This window comes from Taudactylus pleione, unplaced genomic scaffold (genome assembly GCF_031769625.1).
Source record: "Taudactylus pleione unplaced genomic scaffold, aTauple2 ptg000113l, whole genome shotgun sequence".
Lineage (NCBI taxonomy): Eukaryota > Metazoa > Chordata > Amphibia > Anura > Myobatrachidae > Taudactylus > Taudactylus pleione.
In genome coordinates, this window is record NW_028284515.1 from 8,764,873 (window position 1) to 8,791,875 (window position 27,003).

Consider the following 27,003-nt stretch of genomic DNA (forward strand, 5'->3'; position numbering starts at 1 on the left):
GATCCTGCATTGCTACGCCTACTGCTGCCGCTGCTGCTGCTGGGAGTCGTTCATCATCCCAGAGAGGAAGTAGGAACACCACTACTTTTACTAAACAATTGACCCTCCAACAGTCCTTAGCGAGGAGGATGAAGTACGACAGCAGTCATCCTGAAGCAAAACGTATAACTGAGGCCTTGACTGCTATGTTGGTGTTAGACGTGCGTCCGGTATCCGCCATTAGCGCAGTGGGATTTAGACAATTGATGGAGGTAGTGTGTCCCCGGTTCCAAATCCCGTCTAGATTCCACTTCACTAGGCAGGCGATACCGAGACTGTACAGAAACGTCAGAAAAAGTGTCCTCAGTGTCCTGAAAAATGCCGTTGTACACAATGTCCACTTAACCACGGACATGTGGACAAGTGGAACAGGGCAGACTAAGGCCATACAAGCCTATACATCCACCTATGACATAGGCAAAGGAGGGGGTATGCACCTGACTCAAGCGCAGTGGAGAATGATTTCCGTGTTGTGCAAGGTTCTCCAGCCCTTCGAACTTGCCACACGTGAAGTCAGTTCAGACACAGCCAGCTTGAGTCAGGTCATTCCCCTCCTCAGGCTTTTGCAGAAGCAGCTGGAGAAAGTGAAGGAGGAGCTAAGACGGAGCGATTCCGCTCGGCATGTGGGACTTGTGGATGAAGCCCTTCATTCGCTTTGCCAGGATTCCAGGGTGGTCAATCTGTTGAAATCAGACCACTACATTTTGGCCACCGTGCTTGATCCTAGGTTTAAAGCCTATGTGGTGTCTCTCTTTCCGGCCGACACAAGCCTGCAGAGGTGCAAAGACCTGCTGGTGAACACACTGTCAGCTGAAGCGGAACGTGACACGTCAACGGCTCCTTCTTCATTTTCTCCCGCAACTGGGGCTGCCAGGAAAAAACTTAGGTATCCTAAGCAACCCGCTGGCGGTGATGCAGGGCAGGCAGGACCAAGTTTGGACATCTGGTCCGGACTGAAGGACCTGGCAACAATTTCTGACATGTCTACTGTCACTGCATATGATACTGTCACCATTGACAGAATGGTGGAGGATTACATCGGTGACAGCATCCAAGTAGGCATGTCAGACAGTCCATACCTGTACTGGCAGGAAAAAGAGGCAATTTGGAGGCCCCTGTACAAGCTGGCTCTATTTTACCTGAGTTGCCCCCCCTCCAGTGTGTACTCCGAAAGAGTGTTTAGTGCAGCCGGGAACCTTGTCAGCGAAAGGCGTAGGAGGTTGCTTTCACAGAATGTGGAGATGATGTTCATCAAAATGAATTATCAGCTCTTCCAGGGAGACCAGCCTCCAGAAGGTACAGAGGGACCTGTGGTGGTGGATTCAAGTGGGGACGAGTTAATACTTTGTGAGGATGAGGATGTACACACTGAAGAGGGTGAGGAATCGGTGGATGAGGATGACATCTTGCCTCCGTAGAGCCAGTTTGTGCAGGGACACATTAATTGCCAGCTTGTTTTGTGGGGGCCCAAACGAACCAATCATTTCAGCCACAGTTGTGTGGCAGACCCTGGCGCTGAAATGATTGATTTGTTAAAGTGTGCATGTCCTGTTTATACAACATAAGGGTGGGTGGGAGGGCCCAAGGACAATTCCATCTTGCACTTCTTTTTTTTTTTTGCATTATGTACAGTTTGGGGCCTAGTTTTTCTAACTGCCATCCTGTCTGCCACTGCAGTGTCACTCCTAGATGGGTCACGTGTTTGTGCCGCCCACTCGTGTCGCTTAGCATAGTCATCCAGCTACCTCGGTGCAACCTTTTGGACATAAAAACACTATTGTGAGGTGTGAGGTGTTCAGAATAGACTGGAAATGAGTGGAAATTAAGGTTATTGAGGTTAATAATAGCATAGGAGCAGAGAAACCAACAAATTCTGTGATTTTAGCTGTTTTTATGCTTTTTAAAAAAAAAATACAGATCCAAAACACAAAACCCAGAACCCAAAACACGGAAGGGTGGTTTTGGCAAAACCAATCCAGATCCAAAACACGAAGAAAGATCCAGATCCAAAACCAAAACACAAAACGTGGCCGGTGCACACCCCTAGTATATATACACATACATATTTTATACACATGCACATATATATAGCTATAAGTGAAGCATAAACAGGGGGCGCAACATTGTGCATAAAAGTATAACAATTTATTGCAGTCAACAAAAATTTAGGACAGTGGGCCTGATTCAGACTCGTTCGCTAGATGCGGCCGCTCGCTCCCAGCGTATGAAAATTCAGTTAAGTGACATCAAGGCAGGCGATCACATGGCAAGGCATAAGCACGCCCACTAAGTCTTGATGAGCGATCACTTTGTGTCTATACTCTATAGACGCCCACCACCAGTCTTTAGCCGCCCACTTGCGCACATCATCTCCAGGAAGTGTATACAACCATCGGTACATCAGGAACCATCAGATCAGACTGCAGTGCTTGTGGTTAACTGTACCCTACCGCAAGCACTGCGAGCACTTCAGTGTATTATTCAACCAGGTGACGTGTACTATGACACTGCCTGTTAATTATGCAGGTCAATCGCGAGGCGGTTGGGCCAAATGGATGTGTCATATTGACTCCGCTTCCTCCCCATTGACCCATGAATCATGGTATTTTACTGAAAGAATCAAAATTAGTTTAAAATAAATTTATATAATTTCATCTACATCATGCTGTAGAGCAGACATGTCAAACGTGGGGCCCAAATAAAGACTTTGGGGCCCATTTATCAAAGTTAATTTGAGGTAAATTCCCCGAAAACACCTGTTTTCGGGGGTTTACCTCAAATACTAAGTATCCCCCGGATGTATGAAGGAGGGACAGCAGCAGGTATCTCCGATAACCTGCTGCGATCCCTCCATTGCCGCCGGCAGCCGCCTCCCCCATAGGTTTCTATGGGGGATGCGATGCTGTCAAATGTATCAATATCGGGAATGCTGGCCCCAGCAGCTAACGCCATCTGAAGATACCCGTTAACCGCTGTGGTCTATGGGGACTTACCGCATTTCAGCCGGCGGAGGGATCTCCCAGATCTGCGCAGCAGCCCCATATGCACTCCGCCCACATCGCAGGACGGGCTCCTTTCAGAGCCCGTCTCCCTGCATGTGCCGATCATACATCCGGCTGGTATGATCGCATGCGATCACGGGCGGTACTGGATGCCCTGATCGCATTACAAAATGTGATCATTAATAAATGGGCCCCCTAATGCGGCCCCACTATGTGTGCCCAACTCTATATATTATGCAGCCCAGGTCGCCTTCATTCTCCCCCCTGCCGTGAACGGAGCTCAGCTCCGATTGGGCAGTGTTAATGTATGTATTACATTAAACATGGCCGACGGGGGAGCAGCTCCTCCCATAAGCCATTGCTGATGCTGAGCCGTCAATCACCGCTGACGGTCACGCCCCCTGCCCTTTCGCGCCCTGCGCAGACGTGGAGAGGAGAGGTAGACGCCCTCACCTCTGTCTGTTCCGCGCCCCTGCTGCTCCGTGAATACGGCATGAGGAGAGGAGGACGCCGTGTGAGGAGAGGAGGACGCCGCATGAGGAGAGGAGAACGCCGCATCCTGCCCTCCCGCCCTGTGCTTCTTGTGAAGACGCTGCATACTGGTCAGTGTGCTATTGCGGATACAGGGACTCACACACACACTCTTTCTCTCTCACACTCTAATTTTTTGCGTGCAAGCTGCTTACTGGGGGCATAACGGGGGGCATCACTACTGGGGACATTACTCGAGGGGGGGCATTACTACTGGAGACATTGCCCGGGTGGGGGTGGGGGGTGCATAACTATTGGGGGCATTACTATTTGAGGCTCTACTACTTGAAGGCGGGGCACTACTACAGATGGGGCATTACTATTGGGGGCACTAATACAGAAGCATTACTACTGTGGGCACTTATACAGAAGCACTACTGTGGGCACTTATACAGAAGCATTACTACTGGGGGCACTTATACAGAAGCATTACTACTGGGGGCACTTATACAGAAGCATTACTACTGGGGGCGCTTATACAGAAGCATTACTACTGGGGGCGCTTATACAGGGGGAATTACAACTGGGGGCATTACTACTGGGAGCACAACTACAGGGGTATTACTACTGGGGGCATTTATACAGGGGGCATTACTTCTAGGGGATTACTATTGGGCACACTTCCACAGGGGTCTTGACTACCGGGGTTCATGACTACAGGGGCACTACTTATGGGAGTATTGCATAGGGGGTACTGCATAAGGGGCACCACTCCTGGGGTCACTACTACTGGGTGCACTGCATAAAGGGCACCACTACTGTGGGCTCTACATGCGGGGCACTGACACTACTGGGGGCTCTGCATAAGGTACCCATTGCACATACCCCCAGTTCATCACATTTAATAGGGGCCCCCACATGTTTGTTGCCCAGGGCCCCCCCACAGACCTTAAACCAGCCCTGTCAGGAGTTATTAGGAAGAAGTTGGCAGCAAAGTCCCTCAGAATACGATCAATAGTGCCACAACTGTTCCATAGCACCAAACATAGGACAGATCCACATACAAGATTAAATAGGTACAATGTCACTATATTAGTTACATTGACGTTCACAATTGAACATCAATAAATAATAGGTTGGAGAAGGGGATTGATGGGGAATGGAACAGTCAGATGAAGGGGATTGAGTGCCCAAGCCTCTTTAAGGCCATGGTAGTACAGGGGTGGTATAACTATGATGCTGCAACCACACACACACACCTCTGCTTCATGAGTTGTTATTATGCACTGGTGATAGCTTAAGAAAGGGGGTTGCACCCCGAAACGTTGCTTGAATACACCCAGTTGTTATTATGCATTGAACATCTGTGAATGCCATTTCCTTTTTGGAGTGATGTCATTATTGGATTGAAAGGAGCCCCAGGGCATTTTGGGAGCACTGCATAAGGTGCACTTCTAGGAGCATTACTGAGGCACTACTAGGGACATTACTGGGGGCTCTGCATAAGGGGCATTACTGAGGGCACTGTATAAGGGTCACTACTAGGGACATTACTGGGGGCACAACATAAGGGGCATTACTAGGGAACTGCATAAGGGGCTTTGCATAATGGGCACAAATTCAGGGGGCATTGCATAAGGGGCTCTAATACAGGGGGGAATTGCATAACGGGCACTACTACAGGGGGCACTGCATTGGTTTTTATTAATAATAAACCTTTAAAATTTGCATATAAGACTTTATCTTGTTGCGACCCACACACTCTAAGACCTTGAATTTTCGGCCCGGTTGTTATTTTGAGTTTGACATGTCTGTTGTAGAGTATGGTTATTGTAAAGTGAAAAACATAATACACAAACCTGTATACACAGGCGGCTGGTGGGCGCCAAGGAAACTTGCACCCTGAGTTCCACATGGTCTAGAACCATCCCTGATGTATAATATAAATCTATTCAAATTCCGAAGTCATGGAATCATCTGTTGCGAATGAAAGAAACATTTTCCCAGCATTGGAAAGGGTTCTTTCTTTACTCTAAGGCAGGCCTGTCCAACCAGTGGCTCTCCAGCTGTTGTAAAACTACAAATCCCAGCATGCTTAACCAGCTGGTTGGTGGTAGGGTTTGCTGGAACTTGTAGTTTCAAAACAGCTGGAGGGCCACAGGTTGGCTAGGCCTGCCTAAGGCTATTAAGCTGTGGCTGTCCTTACCACATGAGCTTCTGATATCACATTACTAAAAGAATTAAAAAAAAACATGCATTGGAAGCCAAACTTGCAACCAATGGTTTCTATAGTTATACATAGTAGTGGACATTAAATGGGGGATTGATCTAGAGAATTCATCAGATTGCTATTTTTGGAATCAGGACAGGATTCTTTTCCCCACTAATCTAACAGCTATCACACTTGGGGTTTGCCTCCCCCTGGATCAACATAATTTGAGTTTGTAAAATGTTTAATGGGTATATTTATCAAATGACATTCCCAAAATAAATAGCGAATTGCAGCAAAAAGGAATCTTTAATATCGGGGGCTGGACACACAAAAAAAAGTTTTTTATTTAATAAATATGCCACTTAAAGTGATGGACTTGTGTCCTTTCTTTTCTATAATGTGTAACTGACAACTTTATGTGTGTTTAGTTTTTATGAATCTTCTAATAGTAAAATTGGAGTAATAGACCTGCAGAAATTGGAGCTTGTACTGTACATTACTGTACTTTTTTTTTTTTTCTAGAAAGGTAAGACTGTCACCATTTGTATTGCTATCCTAATTCTGGCTGTGCATCATTCATAGATGCCAAAGACTAGCAAGCAATTCATCAACACCCTCATTAGGTAAATGATGTGATTACTTGCCTGCTAAGCACATGATTTGGGGCAGAAGTGAATTGCCTGGCTCGGCACTCCCTTTGTTTCATAAGAGATTTATGGTAACATTTTTATATGTGGAGAAAAATGTAACCCAGGGATATTAGACACATGACCGCTACTGTTGAGAAGATAGGTTATAATTTAGCAGACAATGCCCGAACTGCAATGCATTCTACAGTACACATTATATCACTTGCACACTGCCGAAATAACCTGGGTTATTGCCGGGTCGACCCGGATCGCAGCTGAGTATGAAAAGATCATTGTAAAAAAAACCAGGTCAAGTGACCTGTGAATCCAACCCAGGTAGCGACCAGGGTTGGACATGGGCACAAAATGGGTCAAGGTGCAGTGTGAACGATCAGATTCAGGTTATACGACCCGTGTCATGCCTAAAATTAGCTGATTGGTGGCTGTGGAGCAGTCACCACCCACTTTTTATGACTCACAAGTTTAGCAGGACAGATCCTGCTAAACCCGGCCTGCTCGGGTATAACCTGGGTCGAAGGTGCAGTGTAAACGGGGTCTGACCTAGGTCTCATCCGGGACTGACCCGTGTTCAAAATCCCGGGTCGCACCTGGGTTTTTGGTGTGAATAGAGTATAGACACCTGAGCAACTACCTTTCAAAAAGGCTACTGTACAGTATGTCCCTTAATATTGTCTAACCAGTATTTAAAAGGAGAGATGTACTAAACTCTGGAAAGTGAGAGAGTGAAAAACTGCCAGCCACTCAGCTCCTAACGATCATGTTACAGGCTGTGTTTGAAAAATGATAGGAGCTGATTGGTTGGTAATTTATCACTCTTTAATTTATCACTTTCCAGAGTTTAATACATCTGCCCCTAAGAAAATCCACTTAAAGGAACCTTATGGGGGGCATCCACTAGACGATTTTATCCCTGTCCAACCTCTTAACGATTTTCCCTTGAAGTTTCCCTTGAAATATGATCTTCCACTCTGAACAATTTGCAAAAGATTTGCAAAGGATTTGCAAACGATTTGCAAAAGATCTAACAATAAACTATGTTGTTTTAATCTGTGATTGAGAGCTTTCAGCTATAGTGGGCAGACAGTGGTTCATCGTTTGATCGTTCAGCGTGAACGATGTGTAAACGATTTGTAAGCAATCAAGTGAAATTGACCTGCATGTTCAGTCGATGGAGGAGATGATCAAACGACCAGCGGGAGCGCGCATCGTACATCGTTAGAAACAATTACTGCACGATTAGCAAACGATGTTCAAACGATGTTCGAACGATGTTTGAACGATTATCGAACGATTATCGAACGATTTTATCATTATCGTTCAACTTTATCGTCTAGTGGATACCCCCCTTATCTTAGAATTAAAAATACATGTTGATACTCTAAACAAAAATGATTATCTGCCTGATTCAGAGGTGTACGCAGTGCCGATGTTTGCATCGTTGATGGATGTTCCACTTACGGGAAAGGTCCGATAAACCCATACTGCCATGGGTGTGTAATGCAACTGCACTCTCTTACGCAGCAATGCAGCCACAGAGGCCATTTGTTGAGGGATGTTGAGACGTAAACACTGCGTGACCCATAGGTTGCACGAGGGGTCGATGGTGGAGTGTTCTATCCTGCCAGCGGATTTGCATTGTGCTCCGCTAATAGAAGTGGTTTTGTCAGGGTTTACTCAGTATGCCGCACACTATTATAGAAGGTGAACGCTGAAAATGGGTTTGGCGTACTTTCGCTGTTGCGAATACATACAAAATCACAGACGAGCATGATATGCATACACCTCCGATCAGGCCCTAATACAACAGATTTCTCAGTCAATAATTACACGCTAAAAAGGAAAAAAAATTGAATTTAGAGCTGCAGGAATTCAAGGTATCTTTAATATTGAATATCACACGAAACCTGACCCCAATAAAAATATCTGCTGGAATAAAAGGGTTGTTAATATATACAGTACACACTAAACCGAATGAAAATAGAGGTCAAGCTATGTGTTTAACCTGAGTAGAGGGTGTGATTTACAGAATAACAGGCTCTCTGCATTGGGTCACTGAGGGTCAGAAGATGGAAAGATTCCTTTGGTAATAATGTGATTCTGTTACACTTGTCCTGTACCAGAGATGCACTTTGTAGCAGCTATCGTAGAAAATAATTGATGCTTATCAGTTGTATTTAAGTATCAGACCATGGAAGATTGGCGAGTGAATCCCACCAGGCACTACGATTAACCAGATACTTTATAGTGGGGGCAATTAGTTATATATTGCCGCATGACATTTTGACTAATGCTACAATCTGAGTTTTGGCCTCCATTGTATGTGAAAGAGGAAATGGGAAATACAGATTCTACACTAATTTCTCATGTGCTTAAAGGCCAATGGCAAATAAAATAAGTCTGTTATTATTGACCTAACAATACAAATGAACCCAATAATTCACACATTATGCATTCCAAAAAAAAAAAAAATAATATATTAAACAGTCATTTGCCCCCCAGCCCTCAACACCCTTTTTTTTTGTTAGGAACCTTGCTTAATTCTCTTTTCTTCCAGTATTCAGTCCTATATTTATTATTGGACTATCTGAAGTACTCGGCGTTGTCCGGGTTTAAATCTTCAAGTAATTAAGTTTTATTATGTGATGTTGTACAAATCCATCCAGTGGAAATCCCAGAACAGACTCCCTGGGTCAAAGTTCTGCCCAGCGCACTACGCCGTGAGGTCCGACCGGGATCCCAACCACTCCATTAGGCATCCCAGACCAACTGACATTCCTCTGAAGTTTTTATCCAAATCCATCCAGTAGAAGGCCCAGAACAGGCTCCCCGGATCAAAGTTTTGCCCAGCGTAGACTATTGGTAGGCCTGACCATTAGTGTTTAATCCCAATTGTGCAGGGGTCAGCGCCGTTGCAGGACAGCAGTGTGCTCTGTGCTGCACTGCCTCCCCTCTCACTCCCCCCCGCCCCCTCCTCCCCGTAAGCGCATACCTTTTCACCCGCCGACTGGTTGAGGGCGGGGATTTCTTTAGCGCCTCGTAGCACTCCAGGAGGTCTCTTCCTGCAGACCTCTGGAGCCAGGCAGGTAGCGGCTGGTGACCTTGCAGGATTCTGCCCTGTGCGAAGGCACCGGCCGCACCACTTTCCCTACGGCCCTGGCAGGGGTGTCCGAATGCATAACCAGACAGACAAACAAACTAATGCATTTTATATATAAGATTATTATTATTATTATTGGCAAGTATGCAACATAAATGTGTATGTCTGTCAGTGAGGCAGGGGTGTGCCTCACTGTCAGTGAGGCAGGGGTGTGCTGCCGTCAGTGAGGCAGGGGTGTGCTGCCGTCAGTGAGGCAGGGGTGTGCTGCCGTCAGTGAGGCAGGGGTGTGCTGCCGTCAGTGAGGCAGGGGTGTGCTGCCGTCAGTGAGGCAGGGGTGTGCTGCCGTCAGTGAGGCAGGGGTGTGCTGCCGTCAGTGAGGCAGGGGTGTGCTGCCGTCAGTGAGGCAGGGGTGTGCTGCCGTCAGTGAGGCAGGGGTGTGCTGCCGTCAGTGAGGCAGGGGTGTGCTGCCGTCAGTGAGGCAGGGGTGTGCTGCCGTCAGTGAGGCAGGGGTGTGCTGCCGTCAGTGAGGCAGGGGTGTGCCGCCGTCAGTGAGGCAGGGGTGTGCCGCCGTCAGTGAGGCAGGGGTGTGCCGCCGTCAGTGAGGCAGGGGTGTGCCGCCGTCAGTGAGGCAGGGGTGTGCCGCCGTCAGTGAGGCAGGGGTGTGCCGCCGTCAGTGAGGCAGGGGTGTGCCGCCGTCAGTGAGGCAGGGGTGTGCCGCCGTCAGTGAGGCAGGGGTGTGCCGCCGTCAGTGAGGCAGGGGTGTGCCGCCGTCAGTGAGGCAGGGGTGTGCCGCCGTCAGTGAGGCAGGGGTGTGCCGCCGTCAGTGAGGCAGGGGTGTGCCGCCGTCAGTGAGGCAGGGATGTGCCGCCGTCAGTGAGGCAGGGATGTGCCCTTGCCAGTGAGGCAGGGATGTGCTGCCGTCAGTGAGGCAGGGATGTGCCCTTGCCAGTGAGGCAGGGATGTGCTACTTTCTTGTGAGTAGTGTCTGTTTGATGCTGTTGTTTACAGTTGGATTTGTTTACATATGGTCATGTGACAGTTGGAAGTAGTTCTGGTGAGCGGTTACGCTGGGAAGTGTGGGGCCATTGGGAAGTAATGCACAGTCATGTGCTCTAATGTGTCCAATCATGTTAGTGGGAATGCTCTCATTATAACACACTATTTTACCTTGGGTACTTTGCAGCTTTGCCATGCCTGAACTGTTGCCCCAATCTAATTTTTCTCTTCAACTGGCACATCTACACAGTAAGACCTTTTCTTGATACTGCAAACATATTTTTACGGTCAGCCTTTCTCTCAAAATAGGTCTCACAGTAAAAAACCTTATAGAATTAATATATAGATTTGCAACGCTTTGTTGCCAGCCATCAACTCTGAAGCAAGACTAATAATTTAAAATGACCCCTGTTGTTTTCTTAGTACTTCATTGGATGTATGGTGAGCCAATCAGCGCTTGTAGCAGCAGTTAATCTAGGCAGCTATCTCTTCTCTAAGGAAGGGGACATTTTAAAGGCACACCTGCTACATAAGATTGGCTAACATCCAGGGGACTTTATGGTAAAGAGGACAAAGAGTGAGTGCCCTTCCTCTCGGCTGCTCTGTGCTCTGGGTCAGTTTGGTCCTTCCCTGTTTTTGCAGTCACAAGTGTGGTGGAACAATTTTAGCAGTGTTCCTTCTGAGTCTTTTCTGCGCATGTAGCTTTTTTATATGTTATGACATGTCAATGTGTGTCAGATTGCTGTTTATATAATTTTAAATTGATTTGCTGTCAAGAGTCTCAACTGATTTGTACATGTCATTGTTCATTAATTGTATGAGTGTATTGTGTTTGTCATTCTATGCTGAGAGAATTACTGTGCCATAATTAATCTATAGTCAATTTGTGTCAGTGCAATAAAAGTAATTATTTTAGAATGGTATCAAGATTGGTCCCAACATTTGTATTTCTTTGCATTGGCCAAGATTTTTTATTATTTTCAATATTCGTTTTTATTTGAGTTTATGCAGTTAGGGTAGGGAAAAATAAAAAAGAGGGAAGGGAAGGACTGGGGGGGTATACACATTGTAGAAACCGTATTATACAGAGGATCACAATAACATAAAGGAACAACATAAATATATTGGCAACAGTAATACTCGTCTAATTATAAGAATTGCTATAAAATATATTATATATAGAACAACCTCAAGGGAATAGAGTATACAACATATAGTTTAGCGAAAAGGTTCAGGGCTGGAACTAAGGGCCTAATTCAGCTTTGGGAATAGAGTAAGATATAGCAAGTAACTGTGAACCAGGACAAACCATGTAACAATGCAAGGGGTGCAAATACTGTACATACATTTTATTTAGCATGTAGGGTAAATACTGGCTGCTTTTGCATGTAGCCAACAAATACTGCACAACATTATTTTTTCACTACAATGTAGATGTCAGTTTGGACACACCCCTCCCACATCTAAATCTCTCTGCACATTATACATCTGCCCCACCTGCAGTGCAGCATGGTTTCACCAAGAAGATTAGTTACACTCTGTTTCTCACTTGATTCCCAACTCTGAATCAGGCCCTAAGAGTGACACAGTAAGTTAGGATCTTCACTCATATCGCATTTAAAGAGATGGGGGAATCCCTCTCTGTGTCCCAGGTGATTTCCTCGCTCAATACTCGCTCCATTGAAACCAGCCTATAAAAGGGTGAGATACTGAGAATGAGTATAAGGATCCTGCTGTTTCATACTCATAGGGAGATTGCACAGCTTTTTCAATGACTTCTATACTCAGGACATAGGGCGAACGCCAATGCTGGGCAAGTACAAGTTTTGTCATTGGGCGGAATTCAATTATTTTCGCAGCCCGCATCTCCCGTCTAAAGTGACAGGAGATCGCGGGCCACTATGCAATTGTTCTAGATTTTCGTTCTGATTGCGCCCAAAGTGGTCGGGTTTAGCAGCGAAAAACAGCTAAACCCGACCAAAGTGCTGGGTGCGATCGCGAAAAGTGATGTTTGGGCGCCCAAACATGTCACTTTTCGCACATTTCAGCTCTCATCCCCCAGGGGCTGCGAGCTGAAATGTAGCGCTGGCAGCTGATCGCGCCCGACAGGAGCAAGAATTGAATAGCTCTGTCGGGCGCTCTGTCTGGAATCAATTGAATTCCGCCCATTATTAGAATATGCCCCATTACATAACGATCATTAATGGAAAGGTCTCCACGATATACATGAAACAAGGCTAACAACGGACATGGAGTGAGTTGGAATCCGAGAACTTTGGAATAAGAGCAGAAACTGACGTTCAAAGATTATAAATAGCTGGGCAAGACCAAAAGTATGAAATCGAGAACCTACAGTCCCACAGTTGCGCCAACATAGATTTGAAATAAATGGCCACATACAGTATTAATGTAACAATACAGGTGTTAAATATAAATGATGGAGGAGTTTGTAAAATTGTTCCATGTGAGATATACATTTTGATAATCAAAAACATGTCTGAAAGACTAAGTGCCAATCATCTCCCAACAAAAAACAGGAGAGGTCAGTTTCCCATTTTACTAGGGAAGAGAGTTTTAATGGTTTAGGAGAGCAGATAATGAGATTATACCATCTCTTTATACCATACTTGCCTACCCTCCCGATTTGGTCGGGAGCCTCCCGAAAATCGGGTGCCGCTCCCGACCTCCTGGGAAGGCAGGCAATTCTCCCGGCTGCCGCCCAACCCTTCTATCCCCCCCGCAATGACCCCTGCAACCCCCGCAGCGGGGGGGCCGGTGATGCGATTCACGTCATTTTGGCCCTGCCCCCTGCTATACAATGTTTATTTTATCGGCATTGCATAGCGGGGGCGGGGCCAAACTGACGCGATCGCGTGACCCCGCCCCCACCACGCCTTCAAGTGATGTCACCTGCCCGGCAACTCCCCCTTGTACCGGCCACGCCCCCCCCTGTCCTACCGATCTGGCTGCTCCCTCCCGGAAGGAGCAGCCAGAAAGTCGGCAGGTATGCTTTATACCCCTTCTGTTATCCGCTTTAATAAGCCATTCCTGAATATATTTTGGTATTGTAGACACAGTGGGCGGAATTCAATTGATTCCTGCCCCCATCGTGCCCGACGGAGCTATTCAATTCTTGCTCCTGTCGGGCACGATCAGCTGCCAGCGCTACATTTCAACTCGCAGCCCCTGGGGGATGAGAGCTAAAATGTGCGAAAAGTGACATGTTTGGGCGCCCAAACATCACTTTTCGCGATCGCGCCCAGCACTTTGGTCGGGTTTAGCTGCTTTATGCGGCTAAACCCGACCACTTTGGGCGCGATCAGCACGAAAATCTGGAACAATTGCATAGCGGCCCGCAATCTTCTGTCACTTTAGACGGGAGATGTGGGCCGCGAAAACAACTGAATTCCGCCCAATGTGTGCAGAGTGCGTAATACTAAACAGCCAATGTCGTCAATGTAAACAATTATATCTCTGGGAGAAAGTAAGAACTGTGGAGCTCATTCAGACCCGCTCGCTAGATGCGTTTGCTCGCACCCTGCATACGCAAATCCAGCGCACGCCCAGCAAGGCAGGCGATCGCAAGGCATTAGCACGCCCACTATGTCTTGGCGTGCGATCACTTAGTGTATGCAGACGCCCACCAGCCATTCTTAAGACGCCCACTTGCGCACTTCAACTCCTGGAAGTCCATGAAAACATTGGTACATCGAGCATCATTGGATGTGCTCGCAGCGCTTGAGGTTGACTATACCCTGCTGCAAGCACTGCGATCACTTCAGAGTGAAATCCCACCAAGTGACGTGTACTATGACGCTGCTTTTTAATTATGCACGCCTCTGAAACGGCGTTGAAACACTCTTTCACTCCTGCGTTCGAACCTCCACTCCCCCGTTTTCAGTGGCCAGCCCCTATCACCACCCACAAACGGCTTCTCCTGTCAATCACTCTGCTGGGCTGTTTATGCGCAGCGAGCGAATGCATCCTGATCTCTCACACTGGTTCCAAAACGCGCATTGCTACTATCGGCCAGCTGCGAGGGTTCGCATCATAGCGAGCGGGTCTGAATCAGCTCCTGTGTCTGAAGCTGAGTGTATGACAGCAAAATACCTGATAATGTGACCTCACCTAAAAAAAAGCTCTCCTCCAGCTGTCCAGGAATCAAATGACAAATCTGGGATTAGGAGGGCCAAACCCGTCAAGAAAAAATCAGTGGAGGGAAGGGAAACCTCATAGAGACCAAATCAAACCAGGCCTTTCAAGTGGCCTGTACCACAGATGAGCGGGTGACAGTATAAATATTAATAGCAGATGGTAACCACAGCATGTCAGTTAGAGGGAATGGGGATATCATGCCACATTCTAACATAACCCAAGATTTGGGGTTTTCTTTAGTAAACCACGCCCCCATTTGGGTTAGTAAACATGCAAGTTGATAAAGATATAGATCTGGGAATGCAAGTCCACCTTCAGATTTTGGGAGGGACAAAGATCTCCTGGCTAATCTGGGTTTCTTACCTTTCCATATATATTTAATGAAATAGTGTTGAATTTGTGTAACAAGTATTTGGGAACCAATAAGGGAATAATTCTAAACAAGTAGAATACCTTGGGAAGTATAACCATTTTCAATGCAGCAATACGGCCTATCCACGATACATTCTGTAACCTCCAATCTAGTGTAATCAGTGAGAGTTTACGTAGAAGAGGGGAGTAATTACATGAAATCAAGTCAGAGACTTTAGGGGTGATCTGGATCCCAAAGTATTTTAAGGCTTCTATCCTGGCCAATCATATGAGTACTCAGTACCTAAAGATTGTAAAAGATCCGAGGGGAAGGACTTCCATTTTAGATCCATTCAATTTATAATAGGACACATTCATAAAATCCTCCGGCACCACATGTAAGTGCGGTAAGGACCTAAGTGTATCAGAAGAACATCATCTGCAAATTGCTAAAAGGGTTATGCTTTCCTTTCTGGCTTTAACATCAGCGGTAATCTAAGATTACTGCTGTTTGTCAAGCATCGCTCTCGCCATCTTTTAGATGGCGAGTGCGATGCGGTCCCCATTACCAGCAATGGAGACCTAGCGGTGCCTTTCCAGCTTCAGTAAAGCCTTCCAGGCACTGCCGGGTCCCAGTGCCATGCTCATTACACTGGTGCCCGTCGCTGGCAGCGTTAGGCTGCCAGCAGGTGAGCTGAGAACCTCGCCGAGGAGGAGGACTTTGCGGGACATCGCTGGAGAGGTAAGTATTGATAAATACCAGTGGGTTTTTCATTAGTATCACAGTGATACTAAACCAAAAAATCCGACGGTATTTAGCTTCGTGGTTAAATAGGGGCCATAGTACCTGATTCGGGCCTGCTCGCTAGGATGCAGTCCGGCGGTAAATCATACCGATCCTCTCACTAGATATGGATAAAAATATGACTGTATACGGATTTAATTGAAAATAGCATAAAATCATTTATTGCTGCATCTCACAACATAAAAATATATAAAATATATTTTTATGTTGTTAGATGCAGCAATAAATGATATACCAATTTCTTCCATTATTGTTACATTGGCACGGTTCATCATTTTATTTTAGCATCTAAGGAAAAAAGCAGAAGAGGTTCACTTGAAGCAGAATAGGCATTGACAATATGCATTGGCCTAGATTTCAGTGTACTATAAGGGGCTACTTTGCTGATGGTTTATCTAAGCCTGTCATGGCAGATTTGTAGGGCACTACAATTGGCAAGAGGACATGAGTACTGGGCATAAATATCAGTCACCTAGATATTTTATGGCTCTTGGCTCTATAGGGGGGCATGGCCATGTCTGTACTGAAATATATTTACAGTTGACTTTGCGGAGATCTGTGCCATGTAGGGGGGGCATTGCTCTTCATCCAGGGTAGGCATAGTCATCAATAGGGCAGCATAGTATGGTTCCATTTTTGCATTTGTTGCCTAATAGTAGTCATCATTTCTAAACCATTGGATGGTTTCAGCCATCGATGGTACACTTGTACACAAGAGTAAATGACAGAGCTAGTTTGCACAATTGCAATGTCAGTGTTTCTCCCTGTATTTATTTGTGGCATTGGCACATATTATATTTTTCTGACATCCCTAAAGGGGATAAGTCATTAGGTGGTTAAAAAGTTTGTGGAATATTTATAGAGCAATATATGCTTAGGAAATAGTTTGTATATATAATATAATTTTCATAAACCATATTATGCAAATATTGATTCTCTATAAGAAAAATACAAAGTGAGGGTTCTTCTAGCATCATCAGTCTGCCATGAAACCACTGCAATTAATGAGTTGTTTTTCTCATCGTATTCACTGCACTAGAGCGGTAAGAGGTCATTGCTGACCAGTTGCTATTGTTTCACTGCAGATTTGCACCTTTGCCTGACACTTAAACAACACTGTGTGTTTGTGCATTGTGAGCCTGATTCAGCTTGGATCGCGGTTGCTAATACGCACACAATCGGCCGATTGTTGTGTTCTGCGCATGCGTGTGCGTGCGCAAATGAGCCACTGCGATCGGGACTGCAATTGCAATGACTACGCAGACCCATTGCAGAGTGATTGGAAGGAAGTGCCGTTTGTGGGTGGTAATGGGGGGGGGGGGGGGGTCGGCAAAATGCAGGTGTGCCAGTGTGTTAGAACACCGTTGCATGGATGTGCATAAATTATCCACTGCGATGCCCTACGCAGCCTGAGGCTTTATAGCGTGCGCTGATGTTAGCAATTTTCGAGTAAGGTCTGACCTTGTGCAAGTGTGTGTGAGGCTGTGATGGTGCTCGATTGTACCAATGTTTTCGCAGTATTGCTAAACATAACGGATGTGTGTAAGGTAAAGTGGGTGCTCTTCTGTAGTGCTGCGGCGGCATAGCGATCGCAATGAATTGGCATACTGTCGCAGTTGAACTGAGTGTGCGTAATCGCAGCTGCAATAGCAATAGCGATCCAAGTTGAATCAGGCCCTGTTTTATGAATATATAATGGTGTGTGTTTTTACTATGTATATAAGTGCATATAAACTCCAGCTACACTGTTGTATCAAGTCTCAACAGTTCCTCATTTGTGTTTTAGTAGTGGAGCAGTTATGCACGGGAGGCAGCCCATGGACTGTACAGTATAATAATCTTATTGTAAAGACACCATAGAAATGTGTCCCTATAATTAACAGGGTAGCTATATATTCCTGTGCCAGGTATCTATGTGTAGCTGAACCAGATTTTAAATTAATTCTGTAATCAGCTTGGGGTTGTCCAAGGGAAAGATCACCTGCCTACAGTATATTTCATGCATTACTATAGAAACTAGCAGTTTCCATTTTTATATTCCCCGGAGACTAATTACCTGTCATAGCTGTGTAGCAGAGGCAGCACAACTGTCACCAATCTGATTCCTTGGAAGAAAAGTGATGTGAGTGGACCATTCCGCACACCAGCATGGGTTAACGTGCAGCTTTCCGCACTCATCTCAAGAATAATACTTATCCTGTCAAACTTAACCCCTGCAACTCAGGCACAGAGCACATCTGATCATAATGTGTTATATGCCGGTGATCTATCAACACATATCATGTTGTCAACTTCATTGTACTGTAAGTGAAATCAGGCTGTGGGAATCCCAACGCGGAAAGTCATTGTCAGATTATCTAAATTTAGCAATAAATACTTTTAAAATAGTCTGGATTTTTTTATAGGAAGAATGATTTTCATAGTAGCTAGAGCAAGTACAGACAGTATATTACACAGTTTGAGTAGTCGATGCATTGTGCCATTGTGGGGCCGGGTAGGCTTTTTCTCCAGCCTTTGATGGTACATTATCAGCTTGCTCATGGGACATTTTGGTTTGCCTTCCTTTAATATTTGCCTTCATTAACAGAGTATTTATGATTATTTGAATTTGGTTCACCATAGTAAGGAAATAATTGACATAAAGGGGCTTATTCATCAAAATGAATGTGTCCGTTAAACATCAGTGATCTTTCCTGAGAGCACAGAGGTCCAGATGAGCCTCACGTGCACACACATTATTAATCAAGCTCTGAAAAATGTTTTGTTTTCAGACCTTGACTGTGAGTAAAGGCGCATACACACGCAACAATTTTTTTTTTTGGACGACTGAAGGATAACGATATCCTTATCATTCAGTCGTCCAAAAAAATCGTCCAGTTTCTGCCCCAAAACAATGAACGATAACTACCAATGCACGCTCCCGTTTGTAGTTGGTAGTTATTGTTCATCGCCCGAGCCTCCCGTCCAACCTGACAATAATGTCAGGTTGAACATGTTCAGGGATGAGGGAGGGAGGCTGGCACTGAACAAAATCGTTCTTGATTTCGTTCAGTGTTTCTGCTCAGTGCCATTAACGACACTGAGCACACCCCTGCCGGGGACACATGGGACGATTTCGTTCATGGAGCCATTCGTCCCGTGTGTATGCACCTGTAGACTAGTAACTCCAGATGGCATTGGTTCCCTGAACCCTGCTACTTTCTATAGAAAAGTGATCCAGTATGCGAAGATGATCCATTCGGATCCCTCTGCATCTGCATCCTTGGATGCAGTAAGCCTCCCGGGACAAGACCCGGCAGTGTAAACTTTTATGGCTACTATTAGTGGTGAAAGTGGGAATGCTAGGGTACACAAATACAACGGCTTTTCAAAAGCCATGTTAGGCTGATCAATTGCCCCAATTAGTAATTACAGTGTATGGTAATCCTAGCTCAAACTAAACTACAGTGGCAGCAACACATCATCAGTTGATGAATAGATTATTTTATGTTTCGTGTATGACTACTGTGGTACATACTTGCCTACCTTCCCGATTCGGGTGGGAGCCTCCCGAAAATCGGGGGCCGCTCCCGGCCCCCCAGAAAGGCAGGCAAGCCTCCCTGACCCCGGCGACCCATCTGGCCCCCTGCCCCCGCGAATACAGTATAAACCTCGGCAGCAGGGGGGGAGGCAGTGACACGATTCACGCTGAATCGCATCTTTGTGGCCCCGCCCCATGCTTCACAATGCCATTAATCTCGGCATTGTGAAGAGGGGGCGGGGCAGCGATGACGCAATCGCGCTGTCATGCCCATGCTCTACCCCCGTTGATGCGTGATTCGCAGAACACACCCGCTTTTGACACGGCATGCCCCCCTGCTGAGGAAGCCCGACAGCTCCCTCCCAGAAGGAGGGAGCTAAAAGTCGGCAACTCTGCTGTAGTAGCGTCTACAAGATCTTTGAGTTCTTTTGCAATATCAAATAGGAACGAGACAATGTGGCAATGGACAGAGGTGTCAGGAAAAGAAAATACAAGTTTTGAGAGCACCTCCTCTTGTGCTACTCACAGGCCCCGTGAGGAGGTGTGATTGCAATGCTCCACCAGCCATGGAGCTATATTCTCCTTAAAATGCATTAAATTAAAGGTCTCCAGTTATAAATGAAACTATTAAAAAAATGAGAAAAGTAGATCGATACAATAGCTGAAGTGTAAAGGATGGCCTGGGGTCATGCAGTTAGGAAATATTCTGTACTGAGGAAACAGCCCAGGGTCATCTCACTTTGACACTAAGTACATCCTGACCAGCAGGCAAGTAGAACACATCTGACAAGCTCAGACAGTCAGAAAGTTGCGGAGCTGATCAGCACGGACAGGAAATACCTTTCACAATTGCTTGGCAGATAATAAATGAAATAAAATAATTTCTGTATCCATTTACGGATGCATGTTTCTTTTACCAGATACTTGGAATTGATTAACCCACAGGTTCTCAACCTAAGTCCTCAGGACTCCAAACAGTGCATGTTTTCCAGGTCTCACAGAATCACAAGTGAAATAATTATCTCCACCTGTGGATTTCGCCAGGCGGAAAAGTATCGCCGTATTCAATTGCAAACACTTTTTGCGTACGTGAAAACGCAATGCAATGTAAAAGGCGAAAAAGATTTGCCTATGAATAGGTGGCGAGAAGAAGTGCAAAATCGCTATTTCTACTTCAGGGTCCATAGGGTATCCACAGGATACCTTGGGGTATAGGTGTGACGTCAGTCATCGTGCACCATAGAGTTAAGCTTTCAGCCTCCCAGGATGCACTAGGGTCCCCCTCCTATACCCCGCCCCCGAGCCAAGGCATCTCAGTTTAGTTCGGTGCCCGGCCGGAGTCGGAGGCACCTGTTAGAGGGGGGCCATGAAGAGCCCCTGAAGTTTTCGTTTTGCACCTGTGGCTGCACATCTGGAAGTACAGCATGGACAGTCAGTTTTGACGTCCATGCTGTCTTCCCTACACCCCCACCGGTACCGATCCGGGGATGCTGGTGAGCAACTTGGGTCACAGCTAGGGGTGACCCCAGATGTTTAGGACCATGGCCGGATTCAAGGGGGGCAGCAAGGTAAGCAGCGGGGTCCCGCGGTGGGTCCCCGCTGATACATGGTCCAAAAGTCCCCAGGCAGGGGGCTCCCTGGGGACTGGCTGCAGCGTGGAGCCAGGTACTAACCTGCGCTTCCACTACCCCCCTGGGACTGCAGGACCGCGGCAGAGCGGTAGCGCTGCGGCGTCCCAGGGGTTAAATGCATGCCAGGGGAGCGCGCCTTCCCTGTCTCACAGCCGGCGCCTCCCCCGCTGCACACAGCCCTCTCTGCAACACGCCGACTGGCCCTGTGGCAGTGCTCCTCCCCCAGGCCAGCCTCCTCTCTGCTCCTCGGCGGCCATCTTCAAGAACGCATGGTGAACGCTGCTGGAAGTCTGGACGGAGGCATCGTGGTCTGGGTCCCCCCGCATACCTCTCCTCCGCTGTGGTCAGGTCTGTGTATGCAGCGCTGTGTCCTACCAGACTCTGTCTGTGTAGTTGATTTATCAGCGCTGGTTAGTGCAGGAATTGAGTTTCTTTGCATTGTATGTGACTGTGCTAGCGCTGCTGCCTGTACTTTCCATTTCTGACTGTCAGCCTTATTACTGTCCCTGTTCTTTCTGCTAAAGCCCTTGCGGTGCGGTGCGGTGCTGCAGGGTGGTCTCTCGCCTTTTTAAAACAATTGGTGAGAGGGGTCACATACTTTCTACCATCATGTCTGAAAGTGACTTTCCTCTCCGGCTACAGTGTACTACGTGTAAAGTACCTTTAGCGGAGGGGGAGGGTAGCGCGGAGGGCCTCTGCCGGCAGTGTTTGTCGTTGGCGCGGCCTATTACAGTTACAGCACCGGTACAGGAGCCTCCCTGGGCTTGTTTCGCTCAGACGCTTACAACCTTAGTGGGCCAGTTAGCTCCGCAGCCCGCGTTTACGCAGATGGGTTTGTCCCAGCAATCTGTGGTGTCGTCACCCATGCAGGATTTCCCAAGACAATTGGTGGTACCCCGCAGTCTCCCTATTTCCCCTCTCCCGGTTTCTCAGGAGCCGGCGTGGGTTAACTCCCTGACGAGTTCTGTACAGCACTTGTCGGATGTGTTGCAAGGGGAGTCTGTGATGCGGCCACATAAACGGCCGGTGGCGTCTCTGTCGGCTCCTTATGAGGATGACGAGGGGACGTCTGATGATGGGGAGATTCTGGATCCTTACGATCAGGAACCTCTCCGTACTAAGGACGCAGACGCTAGGTCCAAGGTGTATATTCCTGGACTTATTCGGGCAGTCCGCACAGCCTTGGTGATTGAGGACGAAGTTCCCCCAGTGGCTAAATCAAAGTATGCCTTTTTTAAGGATGTGAAGGGTGACGCCACAGTCTTTCCTCTTTCGGGTCAGTTGGTGGACCATTTAGAGGAGGCGTGGAAACAGCCTGGCAAGCGATACCAGCCGCAGAGGCGTCTGGCGGTGGCTTATCCGTTCGCGGATAATTATTTTGCTAAGTGGGAATCCCCTCCACAGGTGGATTCTCATATGACACGTCTTGTCCGTAGTGCCACATTACCAATGCCATCCATGTCCTCCCTTAAGGATGCTACGGACCGCAAGGTAGAGATCTGCCTGAAGTCCACTTATTCCCTTGCGGGGGGGGGGGGGCAGCGCGGCCGGCTATGGCCATTTGCTGGGTTGCCAGAGCTATGGAGCACTGGGCGGATTCATTTGAGGCATCCTTCGATTCCGACTGTCCGGCTGAGCAGGCGGAGTTGATTGGTAATCTCCGTGATTCGGCCACTTATATCAACGAGGCGGCCTTAGACATTAGTACCCTGGCGTCTCGAATTTCTTCAGCAGCGGTGGCTGCTCGTCGCACCTTGTGGTTGCGATCCTGGAAGGCAGACGCAGATTCCAAAAAGGGTTTGGAGGCGTTGCCCATTAACGGAGAAGTTTTCTTCGGTCCAGATCTGGACAAGATTGTAGCCACACTGGCGGCAGCCAAATCGGCATGTCTCCCGTCGGCCGCTGTCCCTTCTGGTTCAGGACCATCGTCCTTTCGGTCTTATAGGGCCCAGGGCAGGCCCACACCACAGTCTTTTCCACGACAGGCTGGTCCCAAGAAATCGGCCAAGCCCCGGAAGCAGACCTGGAGTACCAGACGTTCGGCCCCTAAGCCAGATGACAAGCCTGCGGCCTGACGGTCCGGGCCTCCCTTTGGGGGATCCCAAAGTGGGAGGACGCCTGCTGCAGTTCGCCCGGTGTTGGTCGGTCACCACGACAGACACTTGGGTTCTCGAGGTGGTCTCCCACGGGTATGCCCTCTCTTTCCGGCACAGACCCCCGGCTCGATTTTTCACCACGGGTCTACCATCAGACCGGAACAAGGCCACGGAGCTGCGGAAGGTCTTGCACACTATGCTCCAGGCTGGAGTTATAGTGCCTGTTCCATTCTCCCAGAGGGGCCAGGGTTTCTATTCCAATCTCTTTTTGGTGCAGAAACCCAATGGGTCGTATCGTCCGATTCTCAACCTCAGGGCTCTCAACAAGTTTTTGTGGGTGCCGAAGTTTCGGATGGAGACCCTACGGTCCATCATTCTGGCGCTGGAACCTGGGGACTACATGGTGTCATTGGACATACAGGACGCTTACCTGCATGTCCCTATTCTTTTGCGCCATCAGCGGTTCCTCAGGTTCCGGGCGTTACCTTTTGGCCTGGTGACAGCACCACGGGTTTTCACCAAGGTGATGGCAGTCATGGCAGCTTCCCTGCGGCTGCAGGGGGTCCGCATGTTGCCGTACTTGGACGATCTTCTATTAGTGGCAGGATCTCCGGAGCTCCTTCTGCGCCACTTGGACCTGACCATTGCGCTACTGCAACGGCACGGCTGGTTAATAAACTGGCAGAAGTCCACTCTAATCCCGTCTCGGCGGATTCTGCACCTCGGAGCCTAATTGGACTCGGGACAGCAAAGGATCTTTGTGACGGGGGAAAAGATCTCTGCTTTACAGTCGAGGGTGTTCGCAGTTGTCTGCACAGCTGCCGGGTGTCTCTACACTCGGCGATGAGGTTACTGGGCTCCATGGTGTCGGTGTTCGACATGGTGGAATATGCCCAGTTTCACTCCAGACCTCTGCAGCACCTGATCCTGTTCAAGTGGAACGGGCTGCCTCAGTCTCTAAAATCCCAGACGATGGTGCTCACCCCGGAGGTTCACCTGCCCCTTGCCTGGTCAGAATGGGAATGTTAGATTCTTAATACAACGGTACTCTACACAACAACACTTCAGTGGATCTGTCATTTTAATATATATGTATGTTTTGTTTGATATCAATATTTTAACCTTATATTTCACTGTCTATTCCCCGCAAATTGGGGATTATTTTAGGTAATAATCATTAAAAGTTACATTTTAACTTTCTATTTACTTTTTTTGTGCGCCCAGCACTACCAACTCCTTTTTCTCTTTATCAAGTATAAGCTTCAATTTAGTTGGACAGGGCTGCACCCCCGTGAACCTATTTAACAATGGATTAATCATATATAGGGGTTTCCAATTAATTTACAGTACAGAGTGCAGATATATTCCTTTCCCCCTTTTCCCTTTTTCATATGACTGGATACCCCATGGACCCTGAAGTAGAAAATATGAGATATGGTAAGAACTTACCTTTGTTATCTCTATTTCTACGAAGTCCATAGGGTGCCACAGGACTCCCGCCCTGTCGCACCTGTGCTGCAGATGGGCTTTACTCTCGTCACCGGTTTTTCCGTCTCCCTCTGGTGAGAATGTGATTCTTGTGTGTATCCAGATCTTTTTTCTCTCTCTTCCTTCTCCTCCTCCGGCCTATGGCTTGGTACAAAACTGAGATGCCTTGGCTCGGGGGCGGGGTATAGGAGGGGGACCCTAGTGCATCCTGGGAGGCTGAAAGCTTAACTCTATGGTGCCCGATGACTGACGTCACACCTATACCCCAAGGTATCCTGTGGAACCCTATGGACTTCGTAGAAATAGAGATAACAAAGGTAAGTTCTTACCATATCTCATATTTTTGGGGTACAAACCACTCTGCATCCTTGGGACAGCCCCCAAAGTATAACTGTGTCAAAAAATCCCTAAAAAAAAAATGTGGAACACCCCAAAAAGTGACTTTGACAATGGTGGTGGAGAAAAAGTTCAAAGTTTGGGTACAAACAAAAAAAATTAGCAAAATAGACTTTTGGGGGGGTCACCATAGAGGTGTTTTTTTGATTGCAGGTGCTTGCAACAGGTGGGTTTTTCACGATAGTTTTAACTTCACTTTAGAGACTTTAAAATATGCAAGCACCCATTTTGAAGTACCCCAAATTTGACAGGACTACTTATTTTCACAAAAAAACCCTGCTTTGCGCCATTCTCCACCACTTGTGCAAAGACGCTAATTAGAAGTTATTGAAACAACTTAAGTACCCCAAGCAGCTTTATTAGGGCTATTTGGGGACATCTACATTGATCCCCAATGTTAGTGCACTTTTTTGGGGGGTTCAGGCTGTTTTCTTCATTTCTGACAGCACTTTCCGCCTGTTCTGACATATTGGCTTGCAGTTTTCGCATCCTTTGGAATTGAATACGGCGAATTGCGGAGGCACGCCCAATAAGTTTCCACGACCAAAACACGCGATATAGGCGGAAACTAGATTCCGCCGACGGCAGCTAAATTATCGCGGCTAATTGAATACGGGCCTTAATTCCCTTGTCAATGTGATGGAGTGGTCTTTTGTTGCAAAGGGGTTTTTGTCAGACTGCTGGGCACCGGAATCCTCACCTCTGGAGTGAGAGAAGACATACCCGTTAACTGTACATAGTATTCAAATCACCCAATACTAGAGCTCAGGGGTGTTACCTCATTGTGGGAAAATCAGAGGTTTTAAAATGGCAAACTGAGGGCTTTTCAGTTCTGAGCTGAGTGGAGTTCCTAGCCGGAGTGGCAGGACGTAGGCAGAGCTGGGAACAGGAGTCGGGAGATCCTACCAGCCTGTGTCCACGGACCTTGCTCACGGAGAAGGTCCAGTGAAGGATACGCAGCCAACGCGTATATACTCCCTTCCGGAGTTGTCCCAGGTGCACGGTTAGTGTGCCAGCCAGAGCCGGGTGACTTTCTTTGCAAGTAGAGGACGATCAACCTAAGTGGCTGGGATAAGCAAGTCACGGACGGAGAAGCGTGGAGTCACACTGCAGCCTCTCTCAAGCGTAGCTTACCCCTGCCAGGGCGTGTAAGCGTGATGGAGTAACTGTCCCCTTTCTAACAATAAAGGGCCCTCTGCTTTAGGGACATAGGCCCTGATTCAGACCCACTCGCAATTGGGCGTACGTACGTTCGGCGTACGTAAAAAAATATTTAAATTCAAGCACTCGCTCGTATTTTCGTACGCAGCAAAAAATCCGCCCCAAACTCAGCCGACCCCTCCTCTAACTAACGAGCGTGCCAAATAGCGAGCGTACATCCCCAAATTTTTTCTGCCTACCTCCCTCAATCGTATCATGCCAATCAATGTATCAATTAGCTTAATTATTTTTTTTTTTTCAACACAATGCAATAAACTTTAATCTTGTCCGTGTTTGTGTTTGCTCGCAGAATACGTACGGCTGAAACCTTCGCTTTTATTGTTCAAAAGACATGTTGGCCCCAATTAAACAATTGTTCTATTTGTTTGTATCCCCACAAATTTTCTGTGGTTCATTTCTTTATTTAAATTTGCTTACGCATGTCACTGCATCAAGCCTATCATAACTTTTGTGGCCCTGTCGAACACATTACTCATACACTAACCAATAGAATTTGTCCTGTTAATTTCCCAAATACATTAGCCAATCAAATTTTTTTGGGGTGCTTTATTAAAAATATTTAGCCAAAAAAACACCATTACCATCATGAGATCCGCCGCATTCACCAGGCGCGAACTGCTGGTGCTGACGGAGGTGATTGGCAGGCGGATCACCAGTCAGCCTCCACCCATCTCAAATAGGCGAAAGCGTTCCGAATATGCGGAGGTACGTCGCCGCCTGCGCTCCTTCGGCTCACGCCGACATATTGGCCAGCTGGAGCGCAGGTGGTCGGACCTGCACCGGCGTACGCCCCGCTTTCTGGCATGCTTTCGCATGCAGATTGCGGAAAGTAAGTTTTCTGGACTGTGGTTTTCAAGTTTATCTTGTGGGCCC

At 47.2% G+C, this 27,003-nt stretch overlaps 1 long non-coding RNA gene across 1 annotated transcript in view; it reads left to right on the forward strand.

Moving 5' to 3' along the window:
- The first annotated feature begins 3,481 nt into the window (after positions 1-3,481).
- Positions 3,482-27,003, forward strand: part of LOC148525083 (uncharacterized) — a 132,206-nt gene continuing 108,684 nt past the window's right edge. Inside the window, exon 1 of the long non-coding RNA XR_015878314.1 lies at positions 3,482-3,643. This is a non-coding gene — a long non-coding RNA (uncharacterized LOC148525083). The remainder of the gene's footprint in view (positions 3,644-27,003) is intronic.